General features: G+C 37.3%; 3 long non-coding RNA genes across 6 annotated transcripts; 1 reads left to right on the forward strand and 2 right to left on the reverse strand.

Moving 5' to 3' along the window:
- Window positions 1-2181: 2181 nt before the first annotated feature.
- LOC130989047 (uncharacterized) lies at window positions 2182-5421 on the forward strand. The gene is made up of 3 exons (XR_009090422.1): window positions 2182-2593; window positions 4547-4610; window positions 5130-5421. It is a non-coding gene; the product is annotated as an uncharacterized LOC130989047 (long non-coding RNA).
- A 664-nt stretch (window positions 5422-6085) lies between these two features.
- LOC130989046 (uncharacterized) lies at window positions 6086-8114 on the reverse strand. 4 transcript variants are annotated; one of them, XR_009090421.1, is made up of 5 exons: window positions 7879-8114; window positions 7520-7554; window positions 7344-7449; window positions 6642-6964; window positions 6086-6471 (listed from the first exon to the last, which is right to left on the reverse strand). It is a non-coding gene; the product is annotated as an uncharacterized LOC130989046 (long non-coding RNA). The 4 variants fall into 4 exon arrangements; XR_009090420.1 differs by having other exon boundaries at window positions 7520-7560; XR_009090419.1 differs by having other exon boundaries at window positions 7344-7554.
- An 8332-nt stretch (window positions 8115-16446) lies between these two features.
- LOC130989064 (uncharacterized) lies at window positions 16447-17693 on the reverse strand. Its single transcript, XR_009090440.1, has 2 exons — window positions 17323-17693; window positions 16447-16730 (listed from the first exon to the last, which is right to left on the reverse strand). It is a non-coding gene; the product is annotated as an uncharacterized LOC130989064 (long non-coding RNA).

The following is a 17693-nucleotide window of genomic DNA, read 5'->3' on the forward strand; positions in this document are numbered from 1 at the left end:
TATAGCGTATGCTTCGCGACAACAGAGACCACACGAGATGAGTTATCTAACGCATGATTTAGAATTAGCAGCCGTAGTGCTTGCTTTGAGGATCTGGAGACACCGTCTCTACGTAGCACTGTGTGAGATATACACCGATCATAAAAGTCTCAAATAATTCTTGAGCAAGAAGATCTGAACATGCGATAAAGAAGATGATGAAAGTTAGTGCAGGATTACGATCGAGGAGCAAATTATCACCCTGGAAAAAAAGCTAACGTTGTAACCGACGCATTGAGCAGAAAGAATCAGGGAGAGTTAAGATTTCTCCTTACACGAGAAGTGAACCCAATCAAGGAATTCGAGAAGATGAATTAGGAGGTAGAGATACCACCACCAACGACAGAAATAATAATTTCTGCACTGAGCATGACACCTGACTTACGATCGAGAATAGTCACAGCTCAGAGAGAGGATGAAAAGATGGAAAGATTGCGAATGAAGATTCGAATCGAGAAAATAGAGAATTATCAAGAGGCGACAGATAATGCCATTTTAGTTTTAAGAGAGCGACTGTGTGTGCCTGATAAAGAAGAGCTGAGAAACGAAATTTCGAGAGAAGCTCATGATACCCCTTACACCGCACATGCGAAAAGTATAAAAATGTGCCAAAACTGAAACGACGCTTTGATAGGAGAATAAGAAGCGAGAGAGGGCATCTTCCATAGAAAGATGTTTGACGTGTTAACACATGAAGGCGCCACTTTGGCAACCTTATACAATTATACCTATTAAAGACTTCCACAATAGAAGTGAGACCACTTAGCCATGAGTTATGGCAATCGATTAGCAAAATCGAGAAAAGAAAACTCAACAATTGAGTAATCACTGATAGATTCTTTTGACGTTAGAAATGATGTTTGTGTAGGTTTTTCCCTATCTCGGGGAGCATGTTATTTTCGAGTTAACAAGAACTCAAACCGAGATATATAGGACCTTATGATGTATTAGAGTAAATAGGCCATGTAGCCTATAAGCTAGCGTTGCCTCTGAGCTTCGCGAACGTCCATGACGTTTTCCATGTTTCTCAATTGAGAAAGTTCGTGTTTGATCCAAAACACGTCATCTGTCAAGAAGAAGTGTCCTTGGAACCAGATTCGAGCTATGAAGAGAGACCTGATGCTATGCTGGACCAGAAGATCCAACAATTGAGGAACAAGACGATTCCTTAGTAAAAATCCAAAGGAGACCTCACAGTCAAGAAGAATCAACATAGGAACTTGAAGAGAAGATGAAAGAGAAGTACCCAGAGCTTTTTCCCGAAGAAGAATAACTCAAATTTCGGGACGAAATTTTTTTAAGGGGGGTAGGATGTAACACCCCGTACTTTTCCTATGTTGTGAGATAGTGTCTTAACACTATTGAGAGTACTGAGATGTCGAATTACGAGACTACTTTTTTTTTTATGACCAAATAAGACTGATTGTCTTTTAAATAGAAATACGAGTGAATAAACCGACGATGGAATTAGAGTGATGAGATTTGAGAAATGAGTTGAGATAGAGATGCTGATTGAATTGAGCTGAGATTTTATTTTATTTCCAACTACCGGGAATAGAGATACCGGATACTAAGATATCAGAGATTGACTGTCCTATTAAGAAAATAGGAATAATGAGTTGGAAATAGAGTCGAGAAAGAAAGAGTGAGAACCTTGATGAAAATAGTCGGTTAGAGAGAGACGTTTAGTCTGTTTGTGTTTGCCGACTGCTTTGATGTGATGTTATGTGAAATTACGTGACTGATTGATTATGTGATTTCTGTTACGTGTGTCATTATGACCAAATTATTGTGATTTTTATTTGAGACTTTAGCACTTGGAATTTTGATTAAGTTTCCAAAGCAAGTGCGGTTTATTTTTACCGAGAAATCGAATGATGCCGGTTTATGGAAATTTTTCCAAGCATAATATTTTTAAATTATTTTTCCTATGATGAGGAATATTATAATTGAGTGAGTGCACTAATATTAGTGCTATAATTATTTTATTTTGGGTCACATGAATAATTATACTATGGTACTTTATTAATGAGTAATATTTCCATAGTTTTTGTGATTATTATTTAATCACCCTTCTCACACTTTATTTTAATTCTCTCTACCATATGTTATGTGCCTAAATTTTGCTAAGTATAGAATTGAGAGAGTAGAGAGTTGAGAGTATATTATGGAGAGAGTAAGGATTGATAGTGTAGAGATTAGAGAGAGATTAGAGTGAGAGAGAGATCAAAGGCATTAATTGCCAATATTCTTTAAGATTTGCAAAATCTCTATAAGATCATCTAAATCTTGCAAATCCATTCATATCTCTCAAGCAACTCTCTCTCTCCTTCATCCTCACCAATCGGCCACCTCTCTCTCTCCTTTCTCTCTCATAATTCCTCCATTGTCAACCATTGGAGAGACCTCCGAAGCTTCACCAAAATATGCCAAACACATAAATCACCAACAAAATTCCACCTAAACACCTCCTATCAACTTGAATCCAAGGAAATCCTTGAAGATTGGCTTCAAGACTAGTGAGAGAAAGTTTGTTTGTTGGTGAAAAACTTGAGTAAGTGATCTCTATATTCATAGATTAAACTTGTATGATGATATATATGAGTATATTTGAAGGATTGAAGCAAGAAAATCACCCCCTCTTTTATTCTTCAAGATTTTCGAAAATTTGGGTGTTCTACCCTTCAAAAAATTTTCTTCTTCTTTCCTTGAATAGAAGTGAGAAAAATGATCTATGTGATGTTTGGTAATGATTTGTGTGTGTTTTGAAAAGCTATGCCTTGTGATGTAAAAATTTGGTTGAGTTAGTTTACCCCAATTTGGGAATTTTTGAGTTGATGATCAAGGTGATGGATTGATGATGTATATGAGTCCATGAGATGTATATGATGATGATTGATGGAGTAAATTGAGTATATGATGTCAAATGATGATTTTGATATGAGTTAGTTTACTAAAATTAGGGCTATGTGTATCTATGCTCTAATTTGTAAATGGATGGAGTATATGTGAGTTTAAATGACTAAAATTGATAGATATATGATGAGATTAAAGATCCATGTGAGTTTATAAAATTTCAAAGAGTTTAGTTTGGTAAAAATTAGGACTTTCTTGTCTATGTGTCTATTAAGTGATTTAGCTTAAGATATATGTTTTTGAGCATGATATTAGTGTTTTAATATGTTTGATTAAGTCTAATGTAAGCTAAGTAAAATTTGGACTTAGTTTAGTTTGAAGGAGTTTTTGAGTTCTCATATGATGTGGGGTTAACGAATGATAAAATGAGGTCAAATTGATTTATGATCATTTTGTGAAGTTGTCATGTTTTTGTTGAGAGTTTATGTGAATATATGAGTTTTTATTAAAGGTTGGTTGGTATGATTATAGGGGATTGATGTGTATAAAATGAGTTATATGAAGTATGAGGTCATTTTGAATGATTGAGTGTTTTTAAGCATGAAATTGAGAAGAGGATTTACTTGATACGTTGTAGAAACGTTTTCCTTGAGATTTGAGTTAAGATGTAAAAGAGGAGAGTTAATTTGAGTATGATGAGTATTTTAAATGTTTTTGAATGTTTTTGAGTGTTATATGTGTTTAAAATGAGCTTTGATTGGTTTTCTTTGAAGGAATGTTGAATTGAGCATTTAAGAGTTTGAGATGAGTTTTTGGTGATTTTTCGTAGGCTACTGACCTACTGTGATCGACGGGTTGTCGATGTCTAATGGCTTTGAAAATTTTACATCATGTCCCTACATGAGTCTTAAGCATACCGGTAAAATTTCAAGTCATTTGGACTTGATTTACTATTTTTATAAAATGCAAAACCAAATCTGCACATTTCTACCGGGAATTTCAGAGAACAGGGGACAAAGTCATTCATTTCAGTAGCTTCCTGTATGATCTAGCTTTCCAAATTTTTATGGTATCAACCTTACTGTATGATCTAGATATCCACAAAATTTGAGCTCAGTTTGACAACGTTTACGATTTTTCAAAAATCGATGTTTCCGATTGCTCAAAACTGCCGAATATGGTAGACCGTGGTAAAACGCCATATCTCCCAAACCACTTGGAGTTTCTGACTCTACTTTTTTTTAAATGAAACGAGACTCAAATACCTTTCTTTTGGTATGAGTCTGGAGTCCAGGAGATGTCGGAGTCAGAACGTGTTAAATTTTGAAGTTGAGTCAGTGGGAAAACAGGACATGATTTGTTGATGTTTGATTGTATTTTCTTATGTGCCTTATGTGTTTATGTTGCCTAAGTGTTTTAATGAGATTAGACGAGTCTTATATGAGAGATAAATCGAGACTTAGAACCATGATTTTCTTGAAACCTATCCTTGGACTTAAGGATTTGAATTGAGTGAAGAAGTTTATGTAGAGTTGATTAAGAGATAGAATATAAGATAGAGCATGAGTTAAGGCATGAGTTTTTGTCGTTGAGTTCTAATCGAGATTCATTTTATGACATGAACCTTCGATGATGACGATGATCCCTGAAGACACGAGCAGAGCAGGGAAGTAAGTAACTCCGCTTTGACGGGAGTTTTTGAGTAAGGTCTTCAGGTGGGCAATATTTTGAGATACATATATCTTTCGAGCTATCTAAAATGATTTAATGATGTTATGAGCTTATCAAATGATTTGAGATAAATGATGTTTGAGAACTGTTTGACTTGCCAATTTTTGATGTTGAGCTTGTATGTTACCCTCTACTGATGAGATGAGACGAATTCGGATCCTGCTACAAGCAGGGATTGTGTACACAGAGGTGACTGCGAGCCGTCTTCGGGTCGGCCGGTCACGGTACTTGAGAGGGAGGCCTACTTCTCAGTACCTTTGATGATGATGAGTTGTAGATGTGGTACATGCATGATGAGTACTTTGATAGCGCTATCGTTTCTTTATGATATCATGATTATGAAAACTGCATGCACAGATTCATTTAATGCTAACTTATTTCTGTGTATTGCTGAGATGTGGCAAGCTTCAAACTTATAGCTCTAAGAGCGCCTTTCTTGTTTTTCGGCGTTTGCCCACTGAGTATTATATACTCACGCCCTGCATGTATTTCTAAATGTGCAGACTAAGCGAGGAGCGAGATTGGTCTGGTGCTGGCGGGGAAATGTTGGAGGATGTATTTACTTTATCGTATTTCCATTTTGACGATAAAGTCTTGATGATTGATATACTTAAATTTTCTTTGGAAGTTAAGCAATGTACTCACGGTTATATGTCTTCATACATATAATCGGTTCGCCTTTTGCTGCGATACTCTGCATATTATGATTCCTTACGAAAAATGAGCGATACCCGTTTTGTTTTTGTTCGTGAAATTCCTGATAATTAAAAAGTTATAACGACATTGACGATTTTACCCTTGGGTTCATTTATAATGATTTCTTTAACACCTTTTGATGCGAGCTTCCGCTTGATGTTCGACCTATTCTTCTTATCTTTTATTCTTTTAAAAATAGTCGTATCGATACTCGTACCCCACTATCACTAGTGTCGGGAATCGGGCTGCGACATTTTCGGCGTTTGCCCACTGAGTATTATGTACTCACGCCCTGCATGTATTTCTAAATGAGCAGGCTAAGCGGGGAGCGAGATTGGTCTGGTGCTGGTGGGGAACCGTTTCAATCGATGTGATCATATTTAATATTGCCCTTATGATTAATAGAGTCTTGATGATTAAAATACTTCGTTCCCTTTCGAATCAAGTAATATACTCACGGTTATGTGTCTTCATACATATAATCGGTTCGCCTTTTGCTGCGATACTCTGCATATTATGATTCCTTACGAAAAATGAGCGATACCCGTTTTGTTTTTGTTCGTGAAATTCCTGATAATTAAAAAGTTACAACTACGTTGACGATTTTACCCTTGGGTTCATTTATGATGATTTCCTTAACACCTTTTGATGCGAGCTTCCGCTTGATGTTCGACCTATTCTTCTTATCTTTTATTCTTTTAAAAATAGTCGTATCGATACTCGTACCCCGCTATCACTAGTGTCGGGGATTGGGCTGCTACAATGACTCATAAAATAGAACTTATAACTTATAAGCTCACCAAAAAACCCTCTACAGATTGCTTTTATCAAATCATAAAAAGCAAATCCTAAAAGCTGCCATTTTCTAACCTTTACCACCATGAGTTTTGAACCAGCAGAATAAGGAAAATGTCAATGCACATGTAGAAGCAAAGTTTTCATGAGGAAGCAAGTTTTTCTTGGCATCAAGACATCTGCTACAGAGAAATTGTTATTCTCCAGTAGATACTATTTGGATTTGCTCCTCATTGAGTGCTTAATATTAATGTACCTCTCTAACAATTGTTCTACCTCCTTTAATCTCCTTGTTGCTTCAAGAGTTAATGCAAGCCGTTCAGCTACAACAATGATATCCAAAGATTTCCAACCCTGTGGCATAATATACTTTAACCATTATTTAAAAAATAAGTTCATATTCCCAGTTAAAACAACAAAGTAATTGGAAGAGATAGATAATAAGTACAAAATGTCACCAAGCTACAATAAAGTTGAAAGATCTTGTAGAATAGATAATAATAAAATAACAGAAGATGATAAACCTTTCATAATCTTTCTCAATATATTCTCAGCTTCAGCAAATCTGTTGGACTTGTTGTATATCTACAATCACCTGGAAAAGATATACAACTGGATTATGTTCCGCTTATCTTGAAACAAATAATATGAATTTCAGGTGATTTCATGATCGAATAAAGATACTATCATATTATGGTAAAACATAGCCATGCTATAATTCAATAGAGCATATTACCTTCCCACAATTCTCATAATGGCAAACATATTTTATCTTCTCCAGTATGCTTAAAAGAGCCAAACCCAAGATCACAATCCCGCAGGCAACTCCATAGAGTCAATATGCTGTCTAACTAGGTCAAAACAAGAAACATATTGATATTGAAGTAATGAGACCAACCTGGGGGACAAAGTGGCAATTAAGAGAAATGTGTACATTGAAAAACTTCAGGATTAAACTAACAACGATGGGCTCTATATGGCAAACCTAATATTACATGTTGAGCCATCATATTAAACAATAATTCTACTTAAATCAAGAAATGTGGGGTCCAAATGTAGCCAAAATAAGTGTAACTACTGAGCAACAATGAACATCTCCAAGAGAAAGCATAATGATAGAGGAGAAACCCATCCACCATCGTCTTTAACTATCTTTAATTTCCCAGATATGTTACAACATTCACCACAAGAAACTAACTAAAACAAATTAATTAAATAAAACCAACCTTCATATTTCAAGCTCTTGTTCCAAAATTCTCTATCAAAACTCCCAAAGAATCAATGATTCCAGCAGGTGCAGATGCATGTTTATTAATGTCAGCAGGTGCTTCACTTCAATAGTTCATAAAATTAGGGCTGGGAATCGGAAGAATTGAGAGAGCAACAAAATTGAGTTCCTAACCATCTCATTTTGGGCTTTCCACCGCCAATCTGATTCTACAACTTAAACAATGACAAAAAATTTAATAAAAAAACAATGACAGAAACAACAACATTTAACGATAAAAAAATAGTAAAAACTAAAAATTAAAAATAAAATTAGTGAAAACCAAATTCAAAATTAAAGAGAATGAGAGGATGGCGGAGCAAGATAGAGGGAGAGATAGGAGAGCACAGGCGGCGATGACCGTCAGCGCTGCATGCGCCGCCGCAGCTCGCAGCGGCCGCAGAGAACATGAGAGATGGAGATCGAGAGGGAGAGCAGAGAAAGGGAGAGAGAAATAGATCTTGAGAGAGAGAGAGAGAAAAAAAAGGTGTTACCTGAGGCAGGGAGCAACTGTGCGAGGCGGTGACAGTGGCGGGACTCACCGGAGGGGCGAAATTCAGAGATGAAAGGGAGGCTGAAAACCCTAGAAATTGGGGATTTTGTTCTTGGGGAAGAAATAGGGCACAAAAGGGAAGGAGAGGAGGAGGAAGAATAACAGGCGCCGACCTCGTCGCGCCAGAGGGAGGCGGCGATTCATGGCGGCTACGACCGGAATCAAGATAGAGTGGCGAGAGAGAGGGATACTTCCTAAAATTTTAGAGAAGAAACTTTAGAGAAGGAGACTGTGGGTTGGCTAGATTGTATTATGAAATTAGGATTTTGATTTTTTATAATATTATTAAAGTTAAAAATAATTATAAAAAACAATACATAACAGTCTTGAGGCGCTCATATATAACGGTTAAACCAACCGTTATAAAAAGATGCTCATAGATAACGGTCAGCTTAACGGTTTTGTAATACCGTTATGTATGAAACTAATAGATAACGCATAAACATAACAGATTAACTTAAACCGTTATCTATTTCCATGGACAACAGTACATAGATAACGGTTTTTTGTGAAAACCGTTATCTTTTCCAAAAATGCGCTCATACATAACGGTTTTTTAAAAAAACCGTTATGTATGAAGCGTTATGTATGTGCATTTTTGTAGTAGTGACAGTCTCTCATTGCGCAGGGTTTCGAGTACGATGCGCAAGTGCTCCTCGTATTGTTCTTCAGTCTTAGAGTATATGAGGATGTCGTCAATAAACACTAAGACAAATCTATCAAGATACTGGTGAAAAACTCTGTTCATCAGGTCCATGAAAACTGCTGGGGCATTCGTTAATCCAAAGGGCATCACTGTGAACTCGAAATGTCCGTAACGCGTTCGAAACGCTATTTTTGGGATGTCTTCTCTTTTTATCTTGAGTTGATGGTAACCAGATCTTAGGTCAATCTTGGAAAACACACCGGCTCCTTTCAACTGATCGAACAGGTCGTCTATCCTTAGAAGAGGATATCTATTCTTTATCGTGAGCTTGTTCAATTCTCTATAGTCGATACACATCCTTAGTAGTGAACCGTCTTTCTTTTTGACGAATAGGACTAGTGCTCCCCATGGTGATACGCTAGGCTGTATGAAACCTAGATCCAACAGTTCTTGTAGTTGCACTTTCAATTCTTGTAACTCTGGCGGAGCCATTCTGTAGGGTGCCTTCGACACTGGCGCTGCCCCGGGTTCTAGATCAATCGTGAATTCTAATTGTCTGTTTGGTGGCATACCTGGCAATTCTTCGGGAAAAACATCTTTGAAATCTCGGACCACTGAAACCTCTTCGATCGTTTTCTCCACTTCATGCTCTCTTGTCAAACTGACTAGGAAAGCCCGACATTCTTTCTTCCTCATCATTTTGGTGGCCTTCATCGCTGAAATTACTGGTACTCTTCCTCCCATTCTTATGCCATGAAAACTTGCATTCTCCTTTCCAGCGGATTGTAAAGAGATCTTTCTCTCGCTACACAGTATCGTGGCACCGACTTGAGTAAGCCAGTCCATCCCTGAATTTCTCGGCGCACTTCTCATCAGTGTCCACTAATAGTGGAACATATCTTGATAGCTGGTTATAGGCCCTATCATACTCAGTTACTGTCCCAGCCCTCTGCTTCAAATTCCAGAACTCGTTCTGTTTCTTCTGTCTATAGCAGCCTGGTATGTACTTCTCATACAAATCAGTCTTAAAATCTTCCCATGTGAAATTTTCCAACTGTTCTTCAGTCATTGTGCGCCTCACCGATTCCCACCAGAAGTCGGCTTCGTCTACCAGTTGGTAAGTCGCGCAAGTCACTTTGTCTTCATCATCGCAACGGATATAACGGAAGATTCTCTCTACTGCTCTAACCCATTTCTCGGCATCCGCGGGATCGCCCAGACCATCAAACGTTGGAGGCTTTTCTTTACGAAACTTTTCCTCAGCAGTACGCTCTGGTGCTACTTGAGGGATAGGCTGTTCAGGGATGAATCCCCTACCGCGTCCGCGACCGCGTCCTCTCGGAGCACCTTCCATTCTTGATTAACGGATGAAATCAACACAAATGTGAGACTCATTCCGCATGCATGCATACATGTATACATACATAGATATACCCAAGGTATATTCCTTCTATAGTGTAGCCCTATGAAAGGCTAACTCTATGTGAAAACTGATCTATCTTGGTGGAATACTCAAGTGAATCCTTAATCTTATCTCATTGCTTCTACGTTATAACATATCTATGTTAAACGTTTCTATCTTACCAGTACTTACTTAAATCGATCAAGCGGAGCTATCACGACTAACATTCCCAAGGCATTCTTGGGTGGTACTCAAACAGTTGTAAGAGGACCCTTCATTCTGATCGTATAGGCAGTGAACCCAAAACGATAACATAAACTCTCTCATTCATTCATTCTCTTTGAAACCTGAAACATGTGGACATTAGATGCCACAAGAAACTTTTCTATTGCCGGAAAGATTCAAAGAATCTAACTCGACCATACATCTGGTATTCGTGAAAGGTTCGATAGTCCTAAACACGACTTTAACTCGTTCTATCGTTAAGGGCTCGGGTTTTCCCAAACACGATACTAGCTTATCTTATCGTTAAGGGATCGGGTTGTCCCAAACACGATACTATCTTGTCTTATCGTTAAGGGCTTGGGTTGTCCCAAACACGATACTGATTTATCTTATCGTTAAGGGCTCGGGTTGTCCCAAACACGATACTATCTTATCTTATCGTTAAGGGCTCGTGTTGTCCCAAACACGATACTTAGCCGGTTATATGAGTCGGAGACCCAAAATAATAATATGAAAGCGATTAGCAATTCATAACTTATAGCATATGGAAAGCGGTAAGCAATTCACATAGCATCATTTACTGAAAGCGCGCGCTTCTTGAAAACTTCTCAAAATATATCTAATAACTTTGAAACTTTTAAATCGTACCTTTTTCTTGCGGCAGTGTGACGGCGAGCTGAGGTTCAACAACTTTCTTAGGAGTCTAGAGGTACTAATCTAGACTCAACATTAGAAGCTTTTGGTTATCAGAGACATGAAAGAAAACTTATGCTCTGATACCATTCTGTCACACCCTAATTCTTGAAACAATAACTATAACTGGGGTACGACTAATCATCTAAATGAACAAGGGAAAATCCTTGTGAAATCCGAATAAAAGGGATAACAATCGGGCTTAGCCCCTTTGGATGAAGAAAGACAGGTATTCAAGCGATACGAATCAATCAACAAACATAATAACTTCTGGATCACAAGTTTAGTGTCATGCTTCAGATAACCAACATTCACTGATCGAAATACTTGAGAGTCAATAGTCTAGGCTCAACAAAAGATATTGTTTAGAGTCACAACATAATAGGTCTTAAGTTAAGGAATAAAAGACAGATACTGGCTAGTTCTGCAGCGGAAATCAAAATAAGGAGTTGAACTCTAGCCTCAGCTCTGCCCCGTCATCACCAGCCATTAACCTGAAAAAAACATTTGAAAGTATTTTTTGGCTAAGTACTAATGTACTTAGTGGGCTGCAACTTTTAAAACATTTCACAATCTATAAGAGCAGTTTATCCAATCTTACTGACATGACATAGAAGGTTTTAAAGAGAAATAACTTCTATGCATGTTAAAACATTTCATATATATATATATATATATATATATATATATATATATATATATATCTTTTTGATTGCGCGCAGTTGTCACACTCTATTATGTTACTCGCTGTGATCCCGGACCTTTTAGCCACCGACGGATCTCTGTCTCCCGCTGACTTGAACTGAAGGCGTAACCCAGCCAAGTTTACTTTGACCTCGGGATGCTACCCGGGCAGGCCTCTTATTTCTCATGCTCCGGAACACATCCAGCCGAGCACCCTTATAACGCCTCTGGTTAGAGCCCGATGGAGATCAACCCACCGAGTCAACTAACAAGTGTACACAATTCTCAAACAACGTGTTAGGTCATAAGAGAACCTCAATTGATTAACTGCGCGAGCCTTAAACATGGTAGAGTGCACAAAAATATTTATTGGATAAACAGTCTGTATATAATGAAACATTTAAGCTCATTAGCTCAATCATACATTTGGAAAATAAGCCCACCTGTATAGGCAATGCCTGTCGTTTAACCTTATCTCTGAATCAGAATAGCAGTGCTAATCCTCCTGATGCTCAAAGCCTACAAGAAATCTATTCTTAATAGGTCTCTTAAATCTAAACTCAAGTCACAGTGAAGTGCTTAATATTCTATGATTCACTTAGTCGGGTTTTCAAAATTTAATGAATAAATAATTGAAAACATTTCTCTTGAGTTAAGAACATCAACAATATTCTTACTCATCTTTCTTTTGTAATTGGAATTATAAATAACCAATTAAATCATAAATACTCTTATTGCAAAATAAATGCAATTTCATGTCATGCTTAGCATATAATAAGTAATTACTTAAAATATGCACATAATAATAATTTAATATTATTATGAAAACTAGTCTTTGAATAAAATAATTAAACTAATTAATAGTTCAATTAATTAACATAGGGCAGCCCAATTAATTTAATTAATCAAGGCATTCCAAAGTTTAAAATAAAACTGAACCAAAGGATATTTAAATAAGGCCCAGCTGTTTTAATAAAGTAAAGGCCCAACTGAAAAATTAAACAAAAACATTGGCCCAAGTAATTGAAATAAATCGGCCCACACTCAAGCCCAACACTCAAACCCTTCTTTTCTCCCCCCCTCCCTCATCAGTCACGCACACACACGCCTACACATCAGTCACTCTCTTCTCCCTCCCAACTCTCGACTGCTCCATCCTGCCCGGTGACTGCTGCAGCAAAGCTGCCGTCGACCGCGACTCCGACTCCCATCTCTCTCCCTCGACTGCTCCATCGTCGCTCAAAGTTCAGATCGGAATCGACCCCCTCCCCTCTTCTCCAGCCGCTGTCAGTAGATCAGGCGATGCTGTCTCCGACTCTTCTCCCCCTCCGTCCGTGGCCGAGCGACAGCGGCAGGGCCGCCGCGCCCTGGCCTCCCTCTGTTCTCTTTCCTCCTTGGCGACGACGGAACGCCGCCGCCTCCCCCGGCCTCTCTCTCAAACCTCATTGGATCGGTCCGGCGAGCAACCATGAAGGTCGCCGCCGTCCTGACCCCGACAAAAACCCAGCCCAATTCAGTCACCGCCCCATCCCCTGTTCCCGACGGCCGACGACTCCTAGGCCGCCGCCGCCCTCTCAACTCTCACCCCCGACCTATCCTCTTTCTTTGACTCCGGCGACTCAGGGCAGCGATGAAGAGGTCGCCGCCGCCTGAAGCCCTAGGCCGGACAGCAGCGGCGAGTTGCCGTTGTGCCGTGCTCTACCTCTCTCCATGCATTGACTCTCACGGCCAACAAACACCCCCCAAAAGAACTCGACACAGCAAGGTTCGAAATCAGGGGAAAACAAAGCTTCAAGACTCCAGCTTTCAATATACAACAAAACATTTTCTACTCTCTTTTCTTTTAACAACAGTCATGCTTTGTATATATGTATGATAGTGTATGAATATGCACCGAAATGATGAGATGAAAGTATGTGTGTGATTCTTGCTTGCAGTAAAGATCTTTATACTAAATGAAGTGAGTTTCTTAATCAAACTGTGTAATGAAAGTAAGCAGGAATTAAAAGGTGAAACCTTTGAATGTTTAGTGGGGAAAGCCCTCAAGCTGAAAGCCTCGTGTGATCTTCAAGAGTTTTTGATTTGAGTTTGCTGAAATTGGAGGTGTGTTGCTGCTAAATTGGTGAGGGGAATGGTTGCTCTCTGTTTCAGTTTCCCTTCACGAAATGAATTGTGTGGAGTGGTGAAGGAGTAGTTGAATTAGCAGATAAGCTTGGGGCATTTGATTGCCTCTGCCAAGCATGTCATAAAGCCTGAATTTTGGGCTGCTTGAATAGGTGTAGGGTGGCCGATGGTAGAGGTGAGTGTAAGTGAGTTGAGTGAGGATTTGACATATAAAATCCCTCAGGACAAAATTGTTGAAACTGTAGAAATTCTTCAGGGTTGGCTAATTAAAAGCTCGTGAAAATGCTTGGATTCTAAATTAAATAAATATGCAATGCATATAAATTTAATAACTAAATTTACAAATGCTTTTGTAAATCATTTTTGTTGGAATTAAAATAAATTCTTTTTCTCAATCCGGCGTGAATCATCTTAAATCTAAGTTCAAAATTATTCTAAACTTAGCTCGAGGAAACGGGGTATTACAGAAACTCATAGAATCATATGAGTTGGAGACAATCGGAATTCGTCATTTGCTTACGAGGCTAGGTAAGCATGGAAATGAAATATTTATTTTATTTTATTTTATTTTGCAAAGTTATTTGAATGATAAACTTTGCATGGGAGTAAAAAAATGATTATTATATATATTTATATGTTGTTTATATGCATATAATTATTATTGAAATTCATAAAGTGGTGGTGAGACGATTTTTCAAATTATAATTGTTAAGTCATTTAAGAATTATTGATTTCTAATTAAGTTTTCAATAACGATTTCTTAAACAAAATTTGGTTAGAACGGTTTAATTGAGTAAACATTTAATTCATTGATTTTATTTTTAATATTTAATTATTAATATTGATAATAATTCATTTAAATTGATTTAATCAAAGTTTTATAATTGTTTTTGAAAACTGCTTTCATAATAAAATCCATTTCTTAATCAAACATATATATATATATATATATATATATATATATATATATATTAAAGAAACTTGTTTTATATTAATTTGGTGTAGAATAAAATCATGTTTTATGTGACGGTATATATGTAAGTATATATATATACTTACATATATACCGTCACATAAAACATGATTTTATTCTACACCAAATTAATATAAAACAAGTTTCTTTAATATATATATATATATATATATATATATATATATATATATATATATATATATGGAAGAATGGTTTATGAGATAGGATTAATGGTTATGTGAAATAGAATAATAGATAATGAATATAGAATGGATAAGATGAGATGGGATATGATTGTCACAAGACAAGTCTATCCTATTCGGAGTTTAATGTCTCACGGATTGATAGAATAAGACGTGTGTTAAGCAGGAGAAAAACGATTAATTAGTTAATAAATGTATAGTCTATTATTACGTAGATATCGTCTATCTTCGTTTCTCTATTATTTATAGAACACGTACTTTCGTTATATCGAAGGTTTGAGGAACCGAAGCACCAGAATCTAACCACACAAAAGAAAAGAGGAAGCGAGGACGACAGATGGGCATTTTCTAACCCTAATACGTGGGCCTCGCGAACCCTCTTATGTGGGTTAAAAATATAAAATATTTCCAATGAAAATTATTATTATTATTATCTTGAAAATGTGCTTTATAAATCGTTGACTTGCCATGTTTTCGTTGAGTAATGATGAGATGTATGTTGACCTGCTACCATGAGATAACGATTGGCCTTGAACTATGTGAGCCGACGGGCTACTAGTTAAGGTATGTGCACAATGGTGATCGTGAGCCGTTGTCATGCATCGGCCGGTCACGGGGTTGAGAAGGAGGCCTCCTTCTCTTCGCCCATGTTGATGATATATTGATGAGATGCTATGATTATGATGATGATGATGATGGGTAGAGGTGGTCCATACATTATATTGTTGCCGGCTTATGATACGAGATATGATGATATTATTATGATGATGATTGCAGAAATTGTTATGTGATATTGCATACACAGGTATTTTCTAAATCAAATATTACCTTGTGTATGTTCAAAATGGGCAAGTTCAACCTATAGCTCTAAGTAGCAAGATTTCAATTATTTTCGGCATATGTCCAATGAGTAATAATTCTGTTACTCAGCCCTGCATATATTTCTAAATATGCAGGTTAGGTTGGACGGGAGAGGAGGAGAAGGAGGTGGCTTTACACTCAAGGTGGTCATAACATTTGTAACATATTCGATGACTTATACGAATTTCCCATCTTTGCTTTCTTAATCGGAGTAAATTTGTCATGATTGACTTGAAATAACATTAGTATCTTTTCTTGTTGATACCTCACGAGTTACCTGTTTTCATACGTGTAACTTGACCATGATTCTGTTGTGCAACTCTATGAGACCTGATAAACCATTAAATCTTTATTTTTCATTTGTATTATAAATTATAACCCTTTGATATGACCAGATTAATCTAACGCTGGACCACTTATGCCTAGTAATTGTTTGCATATAAGTCCATTATGAAAGTCATTTTCATTCAAACACTCATACTTGTGGTCATTTGTGGCCTAAATTGTGAATTATAATTGATTATGTGGGTGAGTCGATCCTGTAAATCATTTAGTCGCGTGATACTCGTTCTACGCTGTAACAGCCCGACTTCCCAAGGCAAAGGGAAATAGGAAAAATAATGGAAAGTCTTAATCAACCAGAATAAACTTGACAATCTACCCATTAAATTGGGTATTCATATTCCAAAGAGATAAAATGAAAGGAGGTAAATTGAAAGGCCTTAAGAGTTGCCAATCAAATGACAATATTCAAACTCAGGATCACATAAGTTTAGTTTCATGCTTCAGATAACCAACATTCCTTAATCAAAATACTTGAGAGTCAAAACTCTAAGCTCAACAAAAGATATCGTTTAGAGTCATAACATAAGGGTCTTAAGTCAAGAGAACGAAAGACAGATAAAGGCTAGCACAACAGCGGAAGTCAAAACACGGAGTTGAACCCTAGCCTCAGCTCTCCCCGTCAACACCAGCCATCAACCTGAAAAACATTTGAAAATATTTGGGCTAAGTACTAATGTACTTAGTGGGCTGCAACTTTTAAAACATTTCACAATTCGTAAGAGCAGTTTATCCAATCATTCATGACATAACTTAGAAGCTTTTAAAGTAAAGGAACTTCTAAGTATGTTAAAGCATTTCATTTTATTAGCGCGCTGTTGTCACACTCTGTTCTGTTACTCGCTGTGATCCCGGACCTTTTAGCCACCGACGGATCCCTTATTCCCATGATACTTGCCCTGAGGACGTAACTCAGACAAGTTGAATTGACCCCGGGACGCTACCCAGGCAGGCCTTACATGATACATGCTCCGGAACACATCCAGCCGAGCACCCTTATAACGCCACTTGCATGAATTAGTGCCCGATGGAGATCAACCCACCGAAACAACTAACAAGTGTACACAATTCTCAAATAACGTGTTAGGCCATAAGAGAACCTCGATCGATCCATGAATTGCGAGCCTTAAACATAACAGAGCGCACAAAAACATTTATTGGATAAACAGTTTTCATTTCATGAAATATTTAGAGCTTAATAACTCAACCATACATTTGGAAAGTAAGCCCACCTGATTATAGCTCTAGTTGTGGTGCCGTAGCTCTCGTCTAGGTATTACTCTCACGCTTGACCTTTATTGCGAGAATTTAAATAAGATATTTGCTCGAGCAGAATTCTCAAATAATGAGAATACGAAATTAAATATGCATGACTCTCTTATGCATGATTTATTATTCTTGATAATTCTATTATTAATCCCAACTATCGGATTGATTAAGCAAGATAACTAACTGAAGCTCGTCTCGTACGATCGGATAAATAACTATGACTAACCCGTTCGTCTTAGGGTGTTCTAACTTACATGGTATTAAAAGATCTCGCTCTATTTAATCGATTAAAAGAAAATAGCTAAGTCGGCTCATTCGTTTAGTAATCTCGTAA

Source organism: Salvia miltiorrhiza, chromosome 6 (genome assembly GCF_028751815.1).
Source record: "Salvia miltiorrhiza cultivar Shanhuang (shh) chromosome 6, IMPLAD_Smil_shh, whole genome shotgun sequence".
Taxonomy (NCBI): domain Eukaryota; kingdom Viridiplantae; phylum Streptophyta; class Magnoliopsida; order Lamiales; family Lamiaceae; genus Salvia; species Salvia miltiorrhiza.